Source organism: Fundulus heteroclitus, chromosome 2 (genome assembly GCF_011125445.2).
Source record: "Fundulus heteroclitus isolate FHET01 chromosome 2, MU-UCD_Fhet_4.1, whole genome shotgun sequence".
NCBI lineage: Eukaryota > Metazoa > Chordata > Actinopteri > Cyprinodontiformes > Fundulidae > Fundulus > Fundulus heteroclitus.
The window spans coordinates 34,646,925-34,667,363 of NC_046362.1; positions in this window are offsets into that span (position 1 = coordinate 34,646,925).

Here is a 20,439-nt window from a genome sequence, read left to right on the forward strand (position 1 = left end):
GCAAAAAACTGTTGATTTCCGGGTATGGCATCAGGATTACGACATAAGTGAACCACAATTGATATTATGCTCCACGGGTGCATTGGGGTCACCCATTTTCATTCACCAGGAACTTATATAAGGCTATACTAGCGTAAATTACACTACACCAACGTTTGAACGCATTGGGGCATTAAATGTCCCACGCGCACAATGTCCCAATGCACCCGTGGAGCATAATATACATATGGTTCACTTATGTCGTAATCCTGACGCCATAATTACACTTTGCAGATGAGACTCAACAAGCATTTGAAGGAAAAATTCAAACTTCTTTTGGCCCAAAACCTTGATGTGGGGGTGGGGTGCTTTAACATCCCTGACTGTTGTTGTTCCCCTATGGCAAATTGTCCTCAGCGTGAATTAGATCAGACCAAAAACAATCAGTGACCCTGATGTAAGCTATTTAAACACCAGAAAAAGTGTCTTTGTGGTACCTTTTGGAGCCAGGCATGAGGAGGGATCACTGGATGACACTGTAGTTGAGCAAAGGCTTTCATGACTTGTGTTTCTTTCGTGCTTTATCTGGGGTATTTCTGCATATGTTTGGGTAGTTAAAATAAACAGTTGGACTTTAATTTTTTAAACAAATTGATTTGGATTTACAAAATAATGTCTGCCTCACAATAAATCATCCTGTATTACTGCACGTTGTAAATGTTTCTCATGGTTAATGTGTTGTCTGCAGACTAATCACACAGGAAATGAACCTTCCTCTGAAACACATGCATTAAATGAGCAGAGTGTCACAAAGAAGCACACTGTGTGAATGCCCACAGATAGCTATTTTCATTTGGTATTACCACCTAATTAGGATGATATCATCATGAGACATTTAGTTTGTTGGCAAAGATAACACCAAAATATCACCCCAACCCCAAGCAGGACTTTCATCATCTGGATGCTCATTTGTTGTTTATCCGCATAGGAAAATATGTAATTACAGGAAGACATGAAAAAACTCTATATCTAAATAAATTAAAATAGAGGCAGAAAACATTAGTAAGTTCAGGTGTCTTTACAACTGTAAATTCCTCAGTGGGGGCCAGAAAGTCACAACAAACATTAAAAACTCGTTTGCATATTTTTTCTTTCCATTGATGAGCTTTTTCATTTGGACTCCCTTAATAATTGTCATTTGTGGCCTTGTTGACTCACCACTGAACATCCTTGTCTCAGCTATTAACCAACGCTGGGTTTTCCAATTCAGAACTACAACCTATTAAAGCCTTAAATATCTTCCATTTCTTTCATTTTTCTAAAGGACTGAATATAACATAGTTTATACTGACAAAAATGGTAAATAAGATGGATATTTTGTCTGGTAAGCCAGGTTTGCTGTGTTCAAGCTGCTACAACTGTCAGTGACAGAAGTCTTCTGATGAATCTCTCTCTAGACATCAAGAATGTATAAGAGATCCATGTTCAGGTGATCTTGAGGGCCATTAATTTAAAATCATTCACTGGTCTTCCCCCTTTCTAGGGGAAGACCAGTGAAGAAGAAATGTTGGGGTGTTTTTGTCTGTCTTTCGGTCTCTCCTGATGACCCTGCTGGTAGAAATTCCCATAGAGAAGGGAAGCTTTCTCCAGAAATTATGATGCTCAGACTCAGTTACATGCTGAAGAACCTACCGGTCTTGTATTGTACAGTGTCCTTGCAATATGAACGAATTACAAACGACCTCGCCGTTAAGCGAGTAATAACTACTCCAGAAGTTGCAGAGTGTCATAAGTGTGACAACTCCAACATGTCCTCCATGTATTTGAAACCAAGCTACTGCTAATATCTAATAGCTACGGTCATTGTGTGAAATGGTTTTTGCCGTTGTTGACTTTGGATTTGTTTTCTTCTAAAGTTGCTTTTAAATTCCGTGAGTTGCGTTTTTTATTGTTTGTTTTCTTGGGTCTTGTTTCTTAACGTAAAGTTGCTTTCCTGGACTTTAGCATAAGCGACTATAAACTCGAGTTATAAAGAGACCTGCGCTGTTCGCTACCGACACAGTGAACTGGCTAATATCCTTCCATGTACACATACATTCTGAGAGGGAGACGAACAAACTAGCCGTCTCTGCCTGGAGGACAGTGTAGTTGATGGACTATACTGCTCTGTTTCCAATGTAATCCCAAAATAACCTTTATTGTTATATTGAATTAACTTACCTGTCCAGCAGAAAGCTACAACCTCCACATGCGTTTTGAATTCCCGCTCCCTCATGAATTATCTCTACCTGGTAATAATAGCTACACGGACATAGACTCTTGTTTTCTCCCGGTTATTACTTCTTTTTCCTTTTCCTGGTTACTTTTTCATCCCTCTTGCTGGGCAAAGAGTATGGATGGTCCTCCAATTCAACAGAAAATGGCAAATAAAATGATCTGCAGTCGTCTTTGCTTGTTTATACTCCTCCTCCACCGACTGCATGTCTTCATTTAGAAGACAGATAGAGAAAACATGTATGGCTGACAAGTTTGTCGCTGCTGAAATCTCTAATAGCGACGCAACATGGAGCTTCCCAGTGGGTGCACCACCACCTATGTATTTATAAATTACTAATAAGTTATGAGAAAGTTTTCCTTTTTATGTGATGTTATTAGACTTTGGCAGAATATGTATTTATCAAAGCAATATCAGCCAAAATCAGTTACACACTGATCCTTTAAAGTTTATTTAAACTACAGATCAGTTACTTGTCAATTACTGATCAACAACACATGGGAAAAGTGTTAATTATGATGTAACCCACTGCAATCGTGACTCCACAGAAAGCTGCGGAGGGAACGAACCGTTTCTTCTTGCTGTATGAATGGATGTTTTCTCTCTTTGTGTTTGCGTATTTGATCTGTTTTGAATCCTTGACAGCAGGATTGAGCGCGATGACAGCTTGAGGCTCACGATGCTCTGCTTGTGTCATCTGTAATTGGTAATGCCTGATTTTTTGTGTTCAGATGAAGAAAATCAGAGCAGCAATCTGTCTGCGCTCAGGCAAACAGTCAAAGCATCAAGGGAAGTTTTTTTATTTCTTCCTGCGAGGTAAGAGGAGGGAACATTGCAGCTAACAGATCAAACCTCGTCTCAATGAATCAGCATGAGACAGGAAATCTCCCCTTTACTCTCTAAAACACACAGGCAGATCGGCTAATTAAAGGGAAGATAGACTGGAAGGAAATTAGACAGGCAGGAATGCCGATGGGATAAAGAAAGCTTTAAACTTCATAAAGAAAAGAGAGCAAATTGACCCCCTGAATAAGGGAAGTGTTTCATTACATGTCCCCTGGGTCTGCAGGGTAATAAGGTTAACGCCTGGGGCACTTACTACAAGATTAAAAGACACACAGTGAGGACAGAGAAAATTAGAGATAAAATCCTTGTAGCACTGCGGTATCAGTGTTTAAACACCCTCAAACTGCCTCTAGTCTGAGTTCAGCTTGTACAAATAACTGAGATAAAGACATTTAGTAAGAGAGAAAAATAAAGAAAACTCATCAGTCTAGCATTGGTTTGTGTAGTGATCAATTTTTTATATATATATTATTTTTTCCCTCGCTAAAAGCAGCATAGAGAAGCCCTCACTCTATTCCAAATGCTACACACAAAGTTTTTCCAACGTTTCAATCCGACTCAGACTTGAGCTCTCCAAGAACCTACAGAGACGATAAAGTACCCAATAAACTCATAGCATGATTTAGTTGTCACTGCTGGAGGACAACATGCAGGAGATGTTTCACTCATGCTTCCAGGAGAGTTTCTCTTATGTTCAGAGGATCTGAGCGGGCCTCCAGATGGCGAGGCCTGACGGTGACTGGGGCTGTCCCGGTGTAAGCTGGAAGTACATAGAGTTGGCGGACAACATGTTTGCTCTGGTGCAGGTGGCAAATATGGATGCAACAGCAGATGTTCAGAAAATGTTCAATGCAAGGTTTGCACAAGTAATGTTCTGTAGGCTAAGGGACCAGGTTCCATAAGTGGTGAGCTCCTGTTTCAGGAGATTAATGAGTGAAGCTCGCTGATACGGGGATAACTCTGGGTTCAGGAGAAAGTGAGCGAATCCATGGCGCTGAGGTTTACGGGTGTTTGATGGTCAAGTGATGTTTGTGAGCAGAGACTTGGCGGAGAGTGGACCGGCAGGTGATTGGCGTGGAGGAAGAGGTACGGACTCTGAGACTAGGCACCAGGAGGGCTGCTAGGAATCAGGAAGTGGATTACTGTAGCCCAGAACTCGGACAGCAATGAAGGAATCTGTTTTTGTCGGAGAAGAAAGGGAGGTTAGAGTCAGCATGTTGAGGAGTAAAGCACACAAAGCAACCAGGTCCTAATTACCACTTGTGAGCAACACAACCTGGGATTTTGTTTCAGGGAGCCAGCTTCTCTTTAAGCTCCTCCTGATGAGCCTTAATGAGCCACAGGTGTGGAGGGGAAGGAAGGAGGAGAGAAACACCAAAACAATCTGCATAATCTGTGGACATGACGTATTCTGAATCCTATTGTTGCCAGTAATAATATTTGCAGCATAAGAAAAAAATATCCCAATAAAATAACCAGGTATCATATAACAGGGCCATTTAGGCAGATAACCTTGAATTCAGCTGTAAAAAACAAAAAAATAATAATAATCAGATATCTATGGTCAACATTTTTTAAGAACAAACGTCCAAAATAGCTTAGTTTCTATTCTTCATCATTGAGGACATGCCTGCGTCCTAAAATAGAATGACAGACGGACATGGTCTGTTGTTCACCAGAATGAGCAAAATACAGTAAAAATACTAGAAAACAGAAAGTCAAACCTTGTATCAAGACGGCCATCCATGACACCAATGAAGATATTTATCCAAAATGCAACAGCGCTGGCCTTTGATTGACTTATAGGTTTATGTTTTTATAGTGATGAATGACATTGCTGACAGATACGGCCTCATATTTGTCTCCAGAAGAAGGTGCAGAAGCTGAAGAACAAGCCAGAATTATCTGCCGTCTCCCCCTGTCATTTGCCATTTACTTTTTTAATTTCTAAGGTGTAAAATATTCTTCTGAAAATGGGATTCTCTCACAATAAATCACTGGGTCTCCATTAGCAATTTTAGGTTTTTAATTATTTTTAAACCTAAAAACCAGGTTTGTTAGTGATGAACGTGTGTTTTTCTCAGTGTACTAACGTCTCACCTTTACGCTGGATGTGCAGCAATGAAAGAGAATTTTTGATGTGTTTTCTTTTACCAAAGAAAAGGTTAAATAAAAAAAAAGTCTTAGAAAGAAGTGAGGTTTTTTTGTTGTTGCTGGCTGAGGTCATCAGTCAGGTCTGAATCTTTTATAGCAGAGCTCAATGACCTCCTGCTCTCAGAGATGGAGAAGATGGACAGTCAGAAACACACACACAGACTCGCCGGAGATGGGCACTCAGTAACGATGGGCACACAGGCCGACCGACTGGCTGGGCACGAGAGTTCACCACACACACATTCAGTGTGCACCCAGGAGCGAGTTGTGCAGGTTTGAAGGGCGGAGGGTCGGGGTTGGGAGGTGACCGGCGTCCAGGTGTGCTTCTCCAATTATCGGCTGCAGAGCACGCACACACGAGCAGCTGAGCCCGAAAAGAAAACACTCCGATCCGACACCAGCTCCCCCTCACATCCCTCCTCCCCGCACAATTAAAGCGCCTCCCTGCTCCGACACCTGGTCTCCCGCTGCAGAGGAGCAGAGGAAGGCAGGTACAGGTGGAGAATCATCTTTTTGATAACCTGTTTGTATATTACCTCTCTGAATCCTGGCAGCATCTCATCCTGTGTCTCTTGTCTCCTCTCTGTTTTCTTCAAGTGAGAAATCAACATGAGAGAGAGAGAGAGAGAGAGAGAGAGCGAGACAACCTGACTCCTATCTGCCATCCGGCAACAGATATTTGACTTTGAAAGCATAAACGCACGAGGGTTATAGAAGAAGAAGAGGGAAAATATTGAGAGGCAGGGATCTGAAAACAGTGAAGCCGAGAGAGTGATTGAAAAAGGGGTGTGGAGGTGAAGGTGAGCGGAGGAAAACTGCAAAGCAAACAGAAGCTGAATGATAACACAACGTGTGGGATGAAAAGGCACACGTGGATGGAGGCAGATCAAAGCGTGAGTGGGGCGAGGAGCGAAATGTTGAAAACAGCAAACTGAGGAAAGACGCAGGACAGACAGCAGCATCCGGGGTCGAGAGGCTGCTTTCCAGGCCGTGATTACGGTGCTAGAGGACATTAAAACGAGCCCCACGTTTGGCAGGAGCAAGACTCTGAGTCCAGAGAGAGCTGATCCCGAGAGGCATTCACTGACCTCCTGTAAAGCACTGTTTGCCATTTCCTGTAGAAGTTCAGTCAAGCAACATAAAAAACATTTATAATAATCACAAAATAAACAAAAATCTATCTGAACAAAGCTTACAAGAAAAAAATAACAGCTATCAACGTGAAGTTGAAATTGAATTGAATATGGGATCCACTGAGATGCTTTAAAGTCAGATGTAAAGGCAAAGAAAAATGTGTTAACCTCAACCAAATGACCACAATCTCATAACACAAGAAAAAAAAGCCTACAGCCAGAGAGCTGAACTGAAATGGAGGTTCTGCGCCCATCCAGGAAATAGTGAGCAAAACTTGGGGGCTGAGCTACAGCTGCCAACAACAACCTCATGTTCTCCTACAGCCGATACAGTTAGCCCCGTTTCTCACATCATATCCTGAACGTAGCTTTTGGCTGAGCTTTTACTACAACCAACTCTTTCATCCTCTAGACCCAAAAACTGGCTCATCATTTGTCTGCTTAGTTTTTCAGTTTCCCATATGACGCCAACTATGGAGCTACTGCCATTACAAATTCATCTGTATTTCTGCAGAATGCTCCTTGCATGCTATAAAAATATTAGCAACCTCCTGCAGAGGCAGCAGGTGCAGATTGTTTGAGAGTTGGTGAGAGTAACTTCTGTGCAAATCAGCCTTTGTGAAGTGGAGCGCTTCTTGTCGCTTTAAGTTATTAATAACAGCCCATAATCTCAGAACCATATGTGTGCACGCACTTTTATTTGTTTGCCATCTGCAGCAGGCGAGCGTGTGCTGTATGTGTTTCTGCGTGTGAGTGCGACGTGGCCCGGCGACTGCTCACAACGCCATTAACAGCCGGAAACGCCGTCTCAGGTAAGTGAGGCGGTCCGTCTCTGTCAGCTTAGCTCCTCAGCAGGAAACGCTGAGATGCGTGCGCAGCACAGACCTGCTGGACAAACAGCGAGAGCTTTCATTGCAAAGCAAAGGAGAAATTAAATGAAATGTGATGGACGGCGCATTGGGCTTTCTGACGGTTTTGGCTGCAGATGTTGAAGGGCTTTTGCAGTAGCAGCAGACACATTATTATTTTATTTTATTTTATAGTGTTCTGTCTGACAATGTCGCATTAAGAATTGTTGTCTTAATGCCAAAAACAACCCAACAAATTTTACTTTCACAAGTGGAGCCGTATCACTTTCGCCGTAGTGCGCCGCTTGATTTATATATGTAAATAGCTTTATTATAATTTATGCAGGGAATTTTCCATATTATATTTATCCTACAATAAGAAAAAAAAAGGAGAAAAGGTGAAAGAAAGAGGAGATAAAAGGGAGAGAATGATAAAACAACACCAGTCTGCTCCTTCACCTGCAAAAAGAGATGTAAAAAGAACAGCATAACCAGCAGATTAAGTATTAAAGATATAATAAAGTACATACAGCATTAATTAATACAACATGTATAAATGACAGCTGAAGATAATAACAGGGATTTTCTGTATGGAAGTGAGTCTGTAAACGCCAAAGTGTGCTTGTGTATGTAAAGTTTATCTTAAAGAAAAATGCTCTATAGAAAATACAGTAACTATTCCACTACATGCTGTAATGACAAAGATTGACATTACAGCATTGAATGAGAAGCAGGGTCCACCCTGAATATGTCTCCAGTTTTAGGACATCAGCGAAACACAAAGGACAAATATAATGTAAGCAAACAGTCTTACCTAAGGGCGATTTATAGGCACCAATTAACCAAACTGTGTGATGGCTGCTGTATGTGGATGGAGAGCTAGCGACAGGTGCTTAGCTTCCTGCTGTACCAACGGTCAACCATGGTGGTGGCAGCATCATGCTGTGGGGCCGTTTTCCACTGGTGTACTGCACAGATCAGATGGAATAAAAAACATTTAGAGGACTACCTCTAATTTTTTTAGCTTCAGTTGAAGCCAGCAGCTGGATGCTTGAAACCTGGACACAAACGGTCGATCCAAAACAGGCACCCTGGTTTTAGAGTGAATGAATACATCTAAAAACAAGCGTCTGGACGGGCCTTCTTGATGCACCAACGTGCTGAAAAAGCAGCTGGGTCTGTGACAGGAATATAACCTGTTTAAATGAAGCTATCCAGGGGAGTAATCGTATATCCTGCCTGACGCCTGTTGCTGGCTTTAAAATAAAGTGTGTGATTGACTCTGTGTTTTCTGGAGAAAATCAAATTCAAACTTGTACGCCCAGTTCTCTCTTCGTTTGGGTTCAATGTTACTAATAATTCAACATGAGTCGGGATGAGGGGGGATGGTCTGATGCTTTATGAAGCAAACAAAACGTTTTAATCTGAGAGCTGCTCTAAAAACCAAAATATGCTGTTTCTCTCCCACAACAGTTACAGTCGCGTGTTGTATAATCAATAATCAAATATTCACACTGCTTATCTTGTTTTCTGCCACAGTTTATCTGCATGTCCAGTGGCAGCCCCGTATCTGATGGTACACGTCATGAATTGTTCATCTGAAGGAGAATCAGACACTTGGAGTTCACACTGTGACACCGCGGAGCTCCATGGGTCTTTGCTTAATGAGCCTCAGATGGAGCGCCTTATCGCTGTGCTGGCGAGGGAAAATGGACAAATCAAGAGAGGAGATGAGGGAGGAGTGAAAGACGAAGGGAAGAAGGAAGGCGGATGTAGAGAAGAGAGGTTAGAGACAAGCTGAGGGAAGGATTTGCTCTTTGTGTTTATATTTGATGGTCTTCATGCTAAAGATGCTAAAATAAAACCTGGATTTTTATTGTACGTTAATCTTGGGACAATAATATATACCTGGAAGAGAGGACGTTTGCAGGAAGGTCCCAGTCGACAGAAGTATGTGATTTTAACTCTGTGTGACCAAATCAGTGGTTAGAGATAAGCCAAAAAATGAAAGCTGCCATTTCGGAACAGGCTTAAGCTGCAGGAGGACACACTGGATTTTCCTACTACTCTCTAGTTTTGCATTGTTTGTTGTCATTTCAGTTTTTAACTTTATACTCTCTTTTTTTTTTTCTTGTCATTGAAGCCACATCTGGCCAGCTGTGACCTGGAAGGGGCATCAGCTGAGCTACAGTTGCTAATAACTCTACTTTCGCTTTAACTCAGAAAGTACTCATGGATCAGTGCTTCTATAACCCCTAGTTATACCAGACAAACTTTAAACTTTAATAATCCATAGCTGGATTTCCTTAGAGAGAATGCCTTTTAACCAGTTGGTTAGCTTCGGTGTAGCTCCGCTGCTCTCACCGTAGACTTTGAAAATGGCTGAGAGTTGCAAGAAGCAAACTGTCTGATAAGTTTATGAGAAGAAGAGGAAGGCCTCAGAAGACAGAAATAAGAACAGAGTGGGTTTGGGAGATTTTTTTCACGTGATCCCCCAGAGAAGCGGAAGAACAGGTAAGATGGTCTTGCGCAAGCGCAGTTATTCAAAAAGGGAGTTGGGAGAATCTTACCTACATTTCCAGAAAATAATCCACTGTACCTTTAAGTAACACAGGAAGGAGGTGCAAGGCATGAAGCTGATTGGAGCAGAGCTTGTGGCCATGGTGGAAAGCAGAAGGCAGACAGACACAAATCATGACACATTAACTAAGCTGAAAAGTTTGCTTCTAAATGTAAATTCATAATAGCAGGTCAAGGTTATATGGTCCTTTCAATACTTTCAACTGTAACTGTATCAATGAAACTTCAGACAGATGTGAAGGGCGATCAATAGTGTTAATTTTCACAATAAAACCAAAATGACTTAAAACAGACTAGCTCCAACATGGCTGCACATGGAGAGTGATTAACATTTATCGTTAGTTACAGCACTAAGAATGAGGTCTGAATTCTGCACATAATTGAGGTTTTTTTTTTTTTATTAATTTTATTTATATAGCGCCAATTCATGATTCATGTCCTCTCAAGGCTCTTTCTAAAGTCAGATTCCATCAGATCCTCCAGGTTGGTCAGAAAGTTTCCTCTCTAAGGAAACCCAGCAGGTTGCATCAAGTCTCTCCAAGCAGCATTCACTCCTCCTGAAAGAGCGTAGAGCCACAGTGGACAGTCGTCTGCATTGTTGATGGCTTTGCAGCAATCCCTCATACTGAGCATGCATGAAGCGACAGTGGAGAGGAAAACTCCCCTTTAACAGGGAGGAGAACCTCCAGCAGAACCAGAACCAGGCTCAGTGTGAACGCTCATCTGCCTCCACCCACTGGGGCTTAGAGAAGACAGAGCAGAGACACAGAAAGCTCAGAAGCTCACATTGACCCAGGAGTACTTTCTATGTTAGATGGTAATAGAGGATGATCTGCCTCCCCTGGATGATGTCGCAGCTAACAGAACGCCAGACCAGGTGTACTTTCCACAAAGAGAAAAAATACAGAGAACAAAAAGCTAAAAGATGAAATAACAAACAATGCAAATTGTGATGTTTGTTTGTTTGTTATGGCGATTGTACTGAAACAACAATTTCCCTCTGGGATTATTATTATTATTATTAAGTATTTCTGATTCTGATTCTGATTCTGAAATTGGAGAGCAGTAGGAGAACTCAGCAGAGTGAGAGAAATAGGCCCTGATGTCCTCCAGGAGCCTAAGCCTATAGCAGCATAACTACAGAGGTAGCTCAGGGGAACATGAGCCACTCATTATCAAAAAGGAAGGTTCTCTGCTTTATGGAGTACTTCATAATAACAGATCTGTATGTCAGTTGGGTCAAATAACCAAGTCCACACCAACGGAACTGAACAAGCTCAAAAATCAATCAAATGAAAAACATTGAGTAGAACATCAATAGATTATTTTTGTAGACGATCATTATCCATTCTTTTCAGCCTGAGCGGCCAAGTTGAGACCAGTCGTGTTTCATGGTGTCAGGGATCTGGGTGTGTTTGTGTTTGGTGATTTCTCTCCCACGGAGCTGCAGGTTTTCTCCAGAGGGCCGGGTTGTGCAGTGTGGACTCCACACCTGCTTCTGATCAGCCATCCTCCTTAAGATGAGCTAGCCACCAGTCATCCTGAGTGCACCTCCAGCCCTCTCAGTCATTTCTCCGTGTTTCCCCTTGCTCTCTGTGGTTTGTGCTAACCCTGCTACCTTCCCCTGGGGTTACCTCCCTAGTTCTCCCATGGATCTGTTTCTCTGTGACATTTCCTGGATCCTCAGTTCATGCTTCCTCGTACCACGATCGTCTACTTCATCTCATCAGAGACTCTTTTGGCTCCAACGTTTACTTGTAAGGCCCAACTCCACTGGGCTCCATGGTGGAGGAAAAACGTCCATCTGACTGGTAGAAAATACTTGAGAACCAACATTTGAGTCTATCCAAACTCAGTCGTCCAGCATAATCACCCTGAAACTTTACCTTTTGGCCTCTGTGTTCACAGTTGTTTCCCACTATCTACCCTTGTGCCCCCCACCTGACATCAGGTGACCCAGATATTCACTGTGCAAATGTTTTATTTTTAAAACTTTTGGATGTTTTTACGTTGGAGCTTCAGAGTTTTTTTTGTTTGTTTTTTTGTATTCTGTGATTCTTTTTGTATAACTGTTGACAAAGAAATCCACTGTGGGATATTTACGTGAAGCTTTTTACCCCTTTTAATTCATGCTAATTATGACTTTTCGTCTCAAATCTGTATACATTTCATACAATCTCAGATTCTGGTTGATCTCAAAGAGGAATTTGTAGTAACGGATGACAACAAATCGCTCCTTTGTGATGTTACTGACGTGTCAGCGGGGATTCATTAAATGTGAATCTCTCTCAAATATTTCAGCAGCGTTTGTGCTGCGTTCTCCTCGTCGTAATTTCCTCCTGGACCCCGCTGCTGCTGCTGCTGCTGCTGCAGCCTTGAGATGTTCCAGTTTAACACTGTGCGTCGACGCCGTCATCCCTCTTTCTTTTTTCCCTTCTCCTCTGCCTTCTGCTTCCTTCTTGTCCGCTTAGAAAACAGACAAACACGGCGAGACACACCCAGGACCCCCCACCCTCGTCCCATGTGCCGGCCCCGGCTACAGCTCCAATTACCTGACGCGTGCAGCAGAGGGGCCCTAAATGGGCTGCAGCACCGGACAGGCATGTCTTCAAAGGATTGTCAGTGGGAGGGAAGGAAGAAGAAGAGGAAAGGGTGGAGGAGGAGACAGGATGGGGGGGGGACATCTAGAGGAGTTTGAGCTTCAGTAGAGGAGGGATGGATGAGGAGTTGGAATAAAAGTGGAAATGAGCCCCCTGCTGCTGGCCTGTAGAAAACACAGCCACAACTGGAGCAAACAGAGGAATATTTCAATGTTTCCTGACATTTGATGAGATTTGAAAGCCTTAACCTGGGCGCAGTATTGTTGTGTTACATGCAGGTTACATGTGCTGCATGCACACTCATAATTCCTTTTTTTTGCCCCTGCTGTCGTTCCTCAGCTTGTGAGGAGGAGAAGGATAAGACAAGAGGAAGAGGAGGAGGAGGAGACGGAGGGGAAAGCAAGCCAGCATGATGAAGGGGCCGTGAGTGGGCGAAAATGAAAAGAGGCTGTCATTTCTTACAGAGCTTAAGAAATGATCTCACTCAGCAAAATGCCAAATACAATCCACATATTTTTTTATGACACAGAATTAAAGGTAAAATTGTTTTATTTTCGCATTTTAAAAAAAGAGAATAGAGCAGCATTACAGACGAACGGGGCTGCAAAACAAAACCTGAAACCTGCTTCTGACCAGAGTGACGACTTTAAATGTGGAAAATGCCTCCCAAGAAATTTATGTTGTTTTTGTTGTCTTGTTTTGTCTGTTGATAATTAAAGAAAAAAAACTGATTCAGAACGTACAAAACAGTTTTTAAGGCCAGACCCAGAACATAGTCCAACCGTATTCAACATTGCAACATTTAACAGAGGTGGACCTAGAAGGACTCACCTGGGTCCTTAATTGGTGCTGTTTTCACTTTATTCCTGCATCAATTAGGCGGAGTTTGAGTAAAATGCATAAAGTTTGTCTGGGTTGCTGTATTTCAGGGGGATTGTTTTCACATTTTCATTATTTATCAATATCATGATTAATGCTATAGAACTATGTGCCTCTTGTGGATTTTTTTGTGCCATTGACTCACATTCAGAATGTGTTTTTTTTTTTAAAAACACAACAACTGCAATTTGTTTATTTGTTTTTTTCATTCTGTGACGGTGAAACACCTTCACAGTTTCACATTTTAAACTGGTTTAAGCAGAGGTGGGTAGAGTAGCCAAAAATTGTACTCAAGTAAGAATAGCACTACTTCAGCATATTTTTACTAAAGTAAAAGTAAAACTTTGTCAACCAAGAAATGACTCAAGTAAAAGCAAAAAAAAAGTATTCAGAAGGCTACTCAAGTACTGAGTAACTAATCATAAAAGCTGATGATTTAATATTTAAAATAATGTAATCGGACAGACAAAAAAGTATAAAGTTATGTGCACATTCTGGTATTTTAAAGACAAAAGATACACTAAAGACACTAAAGACAAAAGAAAGACTTTTCTGAATATTTTTTTTTCAACATTAAACTTGAAAGCAATACTTATACCAGTAAATGTATGTACAGTATGTTGGAACAGCGCAAAGTACTTCCAGAGATAAGATCTACTGTTTACTCTCTGCAGATGATGTGGTTCTGTTCTCCTCTAAGTCTGATGCTGTAGTTATTGACCTTAGTGCAAATCCAAAACTGCTTCTGGCCTGAATACACCGTGGGATCCTCCAGAGAGAACCGGAGGAATTGCACACTAAGAGCAACCAACTTTTATTTTATTTTTTTTTATGTTTTTTAACATCAACAAACACCATGACCAGGGGAGAAGATCCAGTGCTGAAGAGGTCCAACTGGAAAAAAAAAAAACAACTAAAAGCAACCCTGCCACCCCCATTAAACTCCAGGTGTCTCACCAAACCCATCAGACTTCTCCATGTCCACTAGACACATTTAAACTGGACAATCAAGCCATTCCATCAACATCTCCACAACAGTGAAGGCTTTAATAGTTTTCTTATTGGTCAACATATTTTGCCACATTTGTCGCTGCGCATGTGTATTTTCAATGATTTGAACTATTGACTAAGCTTTTACTGTCAAATGCTCTCTTTTATCCCCTTGTAGTGCAATTAAGCCATAAGAAAAATCAGACTAAATTGTAAGCCACGAAATGTGAGACTTTTAAAGGCACCAAGGAGCTTCTTCCTGTTAAAGGGGAGTTTTCCTCTCCACTGTCGTAACGTGCATGCTCAGTATGAGGGAATTGCTTCAAAGTTAACAGACTCTCCACTAGAGATGCACCAATCCAATCTGATGCCGATAACTGGGCTAAGCGTATCGGCCGATACCGATCCGATATTACTGTTGAATGAATAAACAGTGTACCTTCCCATGGGAGTGATGTTATCAGGCTTGAAATAAACTTTGTATAGAAAGTTCTGCACGTTCTTTAGCATGGTGCTTTGGGAGGTGCTTATTTAAGTTTGTGGTGTTGAATTTACCAACCTCGATTACGCACTGCAGATGCTGCATGTTGCAGTCGGACTTGTTGGCGTATCAAGTTTGAAATGTTTCGAAACAGCAGGCTTGGCTCGGTGCTGCGCTTGCTCCACGTTGCTCTGTGTTTGCTCATCGCTAGCTGCTCTGCATAACTGGCGTTGCAAACATAGAATAGAAGAGCCTAGTTCTGACTGGATCGGAATGCTGGATCGGCATCAATCATTCGATCCAGCTAATTAGTCGATATCGGAGGCAATATACGATCCGGGTATCGGATCGGTGCAGCTCTCCTCTCCACTGCGGCTCCATGCTCAGAAGGAGTGAATGCTGCAGCAATCTTCTGGGTTTTCTTAGACGGAAATTTTTTTTAACCAATCTGCTTTGATGATTTGATTGAATTTGCTTTGTAAAAGTGCCTTGTGATGATGTACGCGTTTTGAATCGGTTCTTTATTAAAAAATTGAATTGCACTGAAATTGAATTAAACCGACGAGGATCTTTTCTTTGCTCGCTCCTGTTTTCAGTCGGGGGTGCCAAAGTCCAGTCCTTAAGAGCTACTATCCTTTAAGTTTTAAATGCATCCCTTCTCCAACACACCCAGATCAAATGGAGATGCTACTAGGCCTCTGCAGAGCTGAATAAGTTGCTGATTAGGGAATGCAGCCATTTAATTCTGGTGTCTTGGAGAAGGGAGGCATCTAAAAGTTATGGAGAGGACTCTCGAGGACTTGAGTTTGGCACCCCTGTTTTTAGTGCTCACATTTGCTTTTTCTGGTTGCAGGTGCTTGCTGTCTCTTGGTTGCTGTAGCTAAAGTCGTAAAGCTGCGGTCTTCATCGGACAGCTCGGGTGAAATCAAACTTAGTGCAGCATATTAAAGAGAAAGAACGGGACGAGGAGAAGTGTGTAGCTTCTTCTCATCCCGCGGCGATCCGGAGCGAGTGTGCTTTTTCCACCGGATCCATATTTTCAGCGTGGATCGTCTTTTAGCACGCACGGGTGTGTTTGAGTGTAAGTGACTGTTTGGGTGTGTGTCCAGCACCAGTCCCACATTTTGCATCACCATTCGTCTCAATTTAACGGCGCTTGATGTGCGACTCCCCGCCCGCCCCTGTGTGCGAGTGTGTCCGACCATCAGATGTATAAATCATCGGTGGAGATTACGGCTGTTTTATTATTCATGATGCAGGCCTTTTATTGCCTGCGATATTTATCTCCTCGATATCTCCCATGACCTGCAAGGGAAAGAGGGATGATGGAGGGAGGAGGAGAAGAAAGAAGGGGAGAAAGAGGGTGGGAGGGAAAAGTCAGCATGATTGGAGGAGGTGGGAGGCTGGAGCTGAGCTCTACATAAATAAATTTGTTAAGTGGGCGGGTGTGTGTGAGTGTGTGTGTGTGTGTTTGCTGAAAGTGTTATCTTCGATTCTCCCTCAGTGAGACCCACGAACCACACGGAGCAGTCCCACACAGCACTTTTCCCTCTGTTTTCCTCACAAATGAATCTCTTCTCCTCCCTCTTCCTCCCTCCAGATCACCTGCAGCTCTGACTATTTTTGTCGCCTCTTACGAGAATAAGGTAGAACAATGTCACAACGGAAAAATTCAATGTTAAATTTGAGTAGATTAAGCGGCTGGCTAAAGATTCTCACAATTAAGCCTGACTTGGTCGGCCATTTTTCGTCCTTCTCTAAAAATAGTTCAAACACGGTAATTTTTTTCATCCTAAATCCCTCGAAGGAGGAGGCTTTAATGTTTCTTAAACAGGTCACTGACATTGTTTTTTCCCCCAGATACTATCGATTTACAGCACTTAAAACACAGAAGATGCAGTTTAAAGATCTATCATACATCGCAGATGCTTCAGGACACAAATATGGGCTCCAATGTGAATACCCTTGTTGAGTAAAGACTCTTTAGCCAAAGCTGAAATGCGTTAGCGGTCGCCATGATAAGTGATGTCCGAATAATGTAGTCAGTAAGGAAGGAGGTAGGGAAAGGAGCCTGTATGCTTCCTGTCACAGCTAATTTAACAGAGGAACCTGCCGTCCCTTACCGGCGCCAAGGAGCTAGAAGGGATTTGACTCGTATCATTCATGTGTGTTTCCATCATATAATGACGTCTGGCTGTCTGAAATCAGCACAGCAGTCTGAGGCTCCTTTCCTCCCCACAACAGTGTTCTTACTGTTGCCCCTATGAAAAGTCAAAGAACAGGAGCTATGAGCTGTAATTAGACGGTTTCGGGTTGGAGCCATGTTCTTGCTCTGTCCCTTATGGCTGCTATACTTGGAAACTAAAGCGACATACCTTTCTAACAACCTATCACGCGTCTTTTTCCAACGTTGATAGATTTCTGTGCAGAACCGAGGTTATAAAAGTGATAGTCACTTTCATAACGTCAGCGCTTTACGCAGTTGATGATACAAAGCATAAACATCATGACCAAAATCTCATATGTCATATGCAGAAGGAGCCCTACAATGGAAATCTGCTTTTATTTGACCAGATTCCCTTTTTATGGAGGTGGAAAACACATTTGGCACAGTTTTGGCACATTTGGCTAAATTGTGCCAAAATGAGACCTCCGCCTGAAACAATAAAACCATTATGGATCAAATGTGGTTCAACTGATCTAATCCATGCTGCAGTTATAATAAAGATGCTGATAAATACAATCTGAGGTGTCTTCTAGGTTTTCAAAAGGACTGGCATAGTGTTTTTCATTGTTTATTTAGGGGGGAAAAAAGCTTTAGGCGAAGCTCAAAAATTTAATTTTAATTTTTGTTTAATCAAAAATACATCAAGTCAAGTTTCTTTGTGTAGCACAACTCAGCAGCAAGGTGGTTCAAAGTGCTTTACATCATGAAAACATAAAAATATCCTTAACACTACAAAACAGTCACTGGTTGTGAGACCAGTAACAAATATTAAATTGTATCAGGTGAAAACATCAATACACATCAAATATGACGCAGTAACACATCAGATACAGTAACAGTTGTGATTATGGCTCCTCTGGAAAAATATTTTTTTATGTCTTACCTTTAAACTGGTACCGAAAAGTTGCATTTAGACCTCATAACTGTGAAACTATTCATGATCTATATCAGTTGTGTATTTTCAGGAGGAAATTGCTTTTGAAATCTCTAAGCTTAACAGGTTTGAAATATTTACTGTTAACGAAATGAATGATGGTATGATTACATGTATTGCTATACAACGACTGGCAAGGTGCCATTGGCATTAATTTATATCCACGAAGCATCCTGTACTGGTTTAATTGCTCCTGCAGGAAGAGAGCGACTTCCAGCAGGTCAGAGTGGACTTTTACCCGAACAACCTCAAAGACTTAAGATAACCTGCACCATGATGACACACTAATTATAATGCAATCAACATTAAGTAAACTCACTATTCACCAGTCTATCATAAGAGGAATCTAAAGCATATCAAATCCAATAGCGCAGTCATTGTCCACTTTACCTGTAGTGTAGACTTTGATCAGCAATGACCGTCCTTCAACGTTTCTCGTAATCATGTGATATTTTCTTGTAATTATGAGATCGGGATCTCATAATTATGAGATAAGGTGTCTGCTCTCTCTTCTCAAACCACCAGTCAGTCTGCTTGAGGTTCTCCTCCCTGTTAAAGGGGAGTTTTCCTCTCCACTGTCGCTTCATGCATGCTCAGTATGAGGGATTGCTGCAAAGCCATCAACAATGCAGACGACTGTCCACTGTGGCTCTACGCTCTTTCAGGAGGAGTTAATGCTGCTTGGAGAGATTTGATGCAACCTGCTGGGTTTCCTTAGAGGAAACTTTCTGACCAACCTGGAGGATCTGATGGAATTAGACTTTGTAAAGAGCCTTGAGATGACGTGGAGTAAATTGGAGCTACATAAATAAAATCTAACTGAATTGAATTGTTTTTTTCTTGGTGAATCCAATGTGCTTCCATAAGACAAGAAAGTCAATGATGTCTGTCACTCTGGGCAAGTTCTCAACCCTTTTGTTAAGGCTTTGGGACTCCAGTGAAGCTCAGTGGAGGGTGGAGGAGAAAACAAAGGGAAAAATCCACAAATCTGCAAACATGGAAGAAACATGGAATATTTGTGAACTTTCACCAGGGTGGCAGACGTACCCGAGGGCAAGAACAACTCATCCAGGGGATCACAAAAGAACCCAGAACAACCTCTGAACCTCTGCAGGACTCACTCTCATTTCAGGACAGAGTTCATGATTCAATAATAGGAAAGAGACTGAGCAACAGGGCCTCCAAGGGAGAGATGTGGACTGAAGAGACATAAGTATAACAGTATTTATCAGAAAAACAACAACATGGTCTGGGTCTGCTTTGCTGCTGCGGGACCTGAATGAATAGATGTAACTGACGAAGACACATCTTCAGCTTTTTCCCTGAAACTTGTTCTAGAAAATGTCTGGACGGAGGAGTAGTTCTCTCGCCATCCGAAGGTTGTAGGTTTGATTGTAGGTTTGAACTTAAAGTTATAATTGGTAATCCTGTTCAGAAAAACACTTTTTGGTATACTGGGTAAAATCGTCCTTCTATCCTGAAAGTAGTAAGTACATTATGTATTCAGACAAACAAGGTTATAAAATTAGATTTCTGTGGGAGCTGACAGCCTGTAAAAACTCTGACTAATCACCGACATTCGTACTGAGGAGCAGGGACTGTTCGAGTTCAGAGGTTATCACCTTATCTATTGTTTGTCCGCTCACGTAAGCCCATTGTCCCCGCACTTTCTTTATTAGCTTTCGCTTGCTGGCTGCGCATGCGCACTTCTAGTGTTTGTGTATCCAGTTAGCTTAGTGGTTAGCTTAGCTGTTAGCTTCGGTGTTAGCCATTCATTGTAGCTCCGCTGCTCTCATCGTAGACTTTCAACATGGCTGAGAGTCGCAAAACGCAAACTGTGTTCATGTTTATGAGAAGAAGAGGAAGGCCCCAGTAGAAAGAAATAAGACCTTGGGAGATTTTTTTCACGTAATACCCCTGAAGAGTGGAAGAGCAAGGTAAGCCGGTCTTGCACATGCACAGTTATTCATAAAGGAGCTTGGGGAAACTCCTGGAAAAACCGCAGACCTCAGCTTTACTCTAAGTGCCCATGTTTTTTTTTTAGTTTGACTCTGTGAATGTGGCACTCCTGTAAAGCACCTTATAAGAATTACTAGAAAAGCGCTAAAATTTACCGTTCCAGTTCTCGTTTTCACTTGATGCAACTTCTGAAGTACAGGGACTGCAGATGGGAATTAACTAAGAGCTATAGTCAAATGGTGAAATTTATAAGTTATAAGCTGTCCCTTTAAAAAAAATTCAATTAAAAGCAAAATCATCTCTAAATGAGTCAAAAACCAAACAATAGCCCCATTTACACTACCCTTTTTTAACCGATCTATTTCGAGTTCAGACCAAGCTTGGATCAGTTAACTGTGCCGAGCTTGGTTCTTCCGGCCGTTTACACATCACGCTAGCACGGTTCCTCGCCTCCTAGTGACGATCTACGGTACTACTGCTCTCTAGGATTGAAGGAGGGAATCAAGCAAATAAAAATGGCGGTGCCCATAACATTCATGAAGTTATGTTTGGTT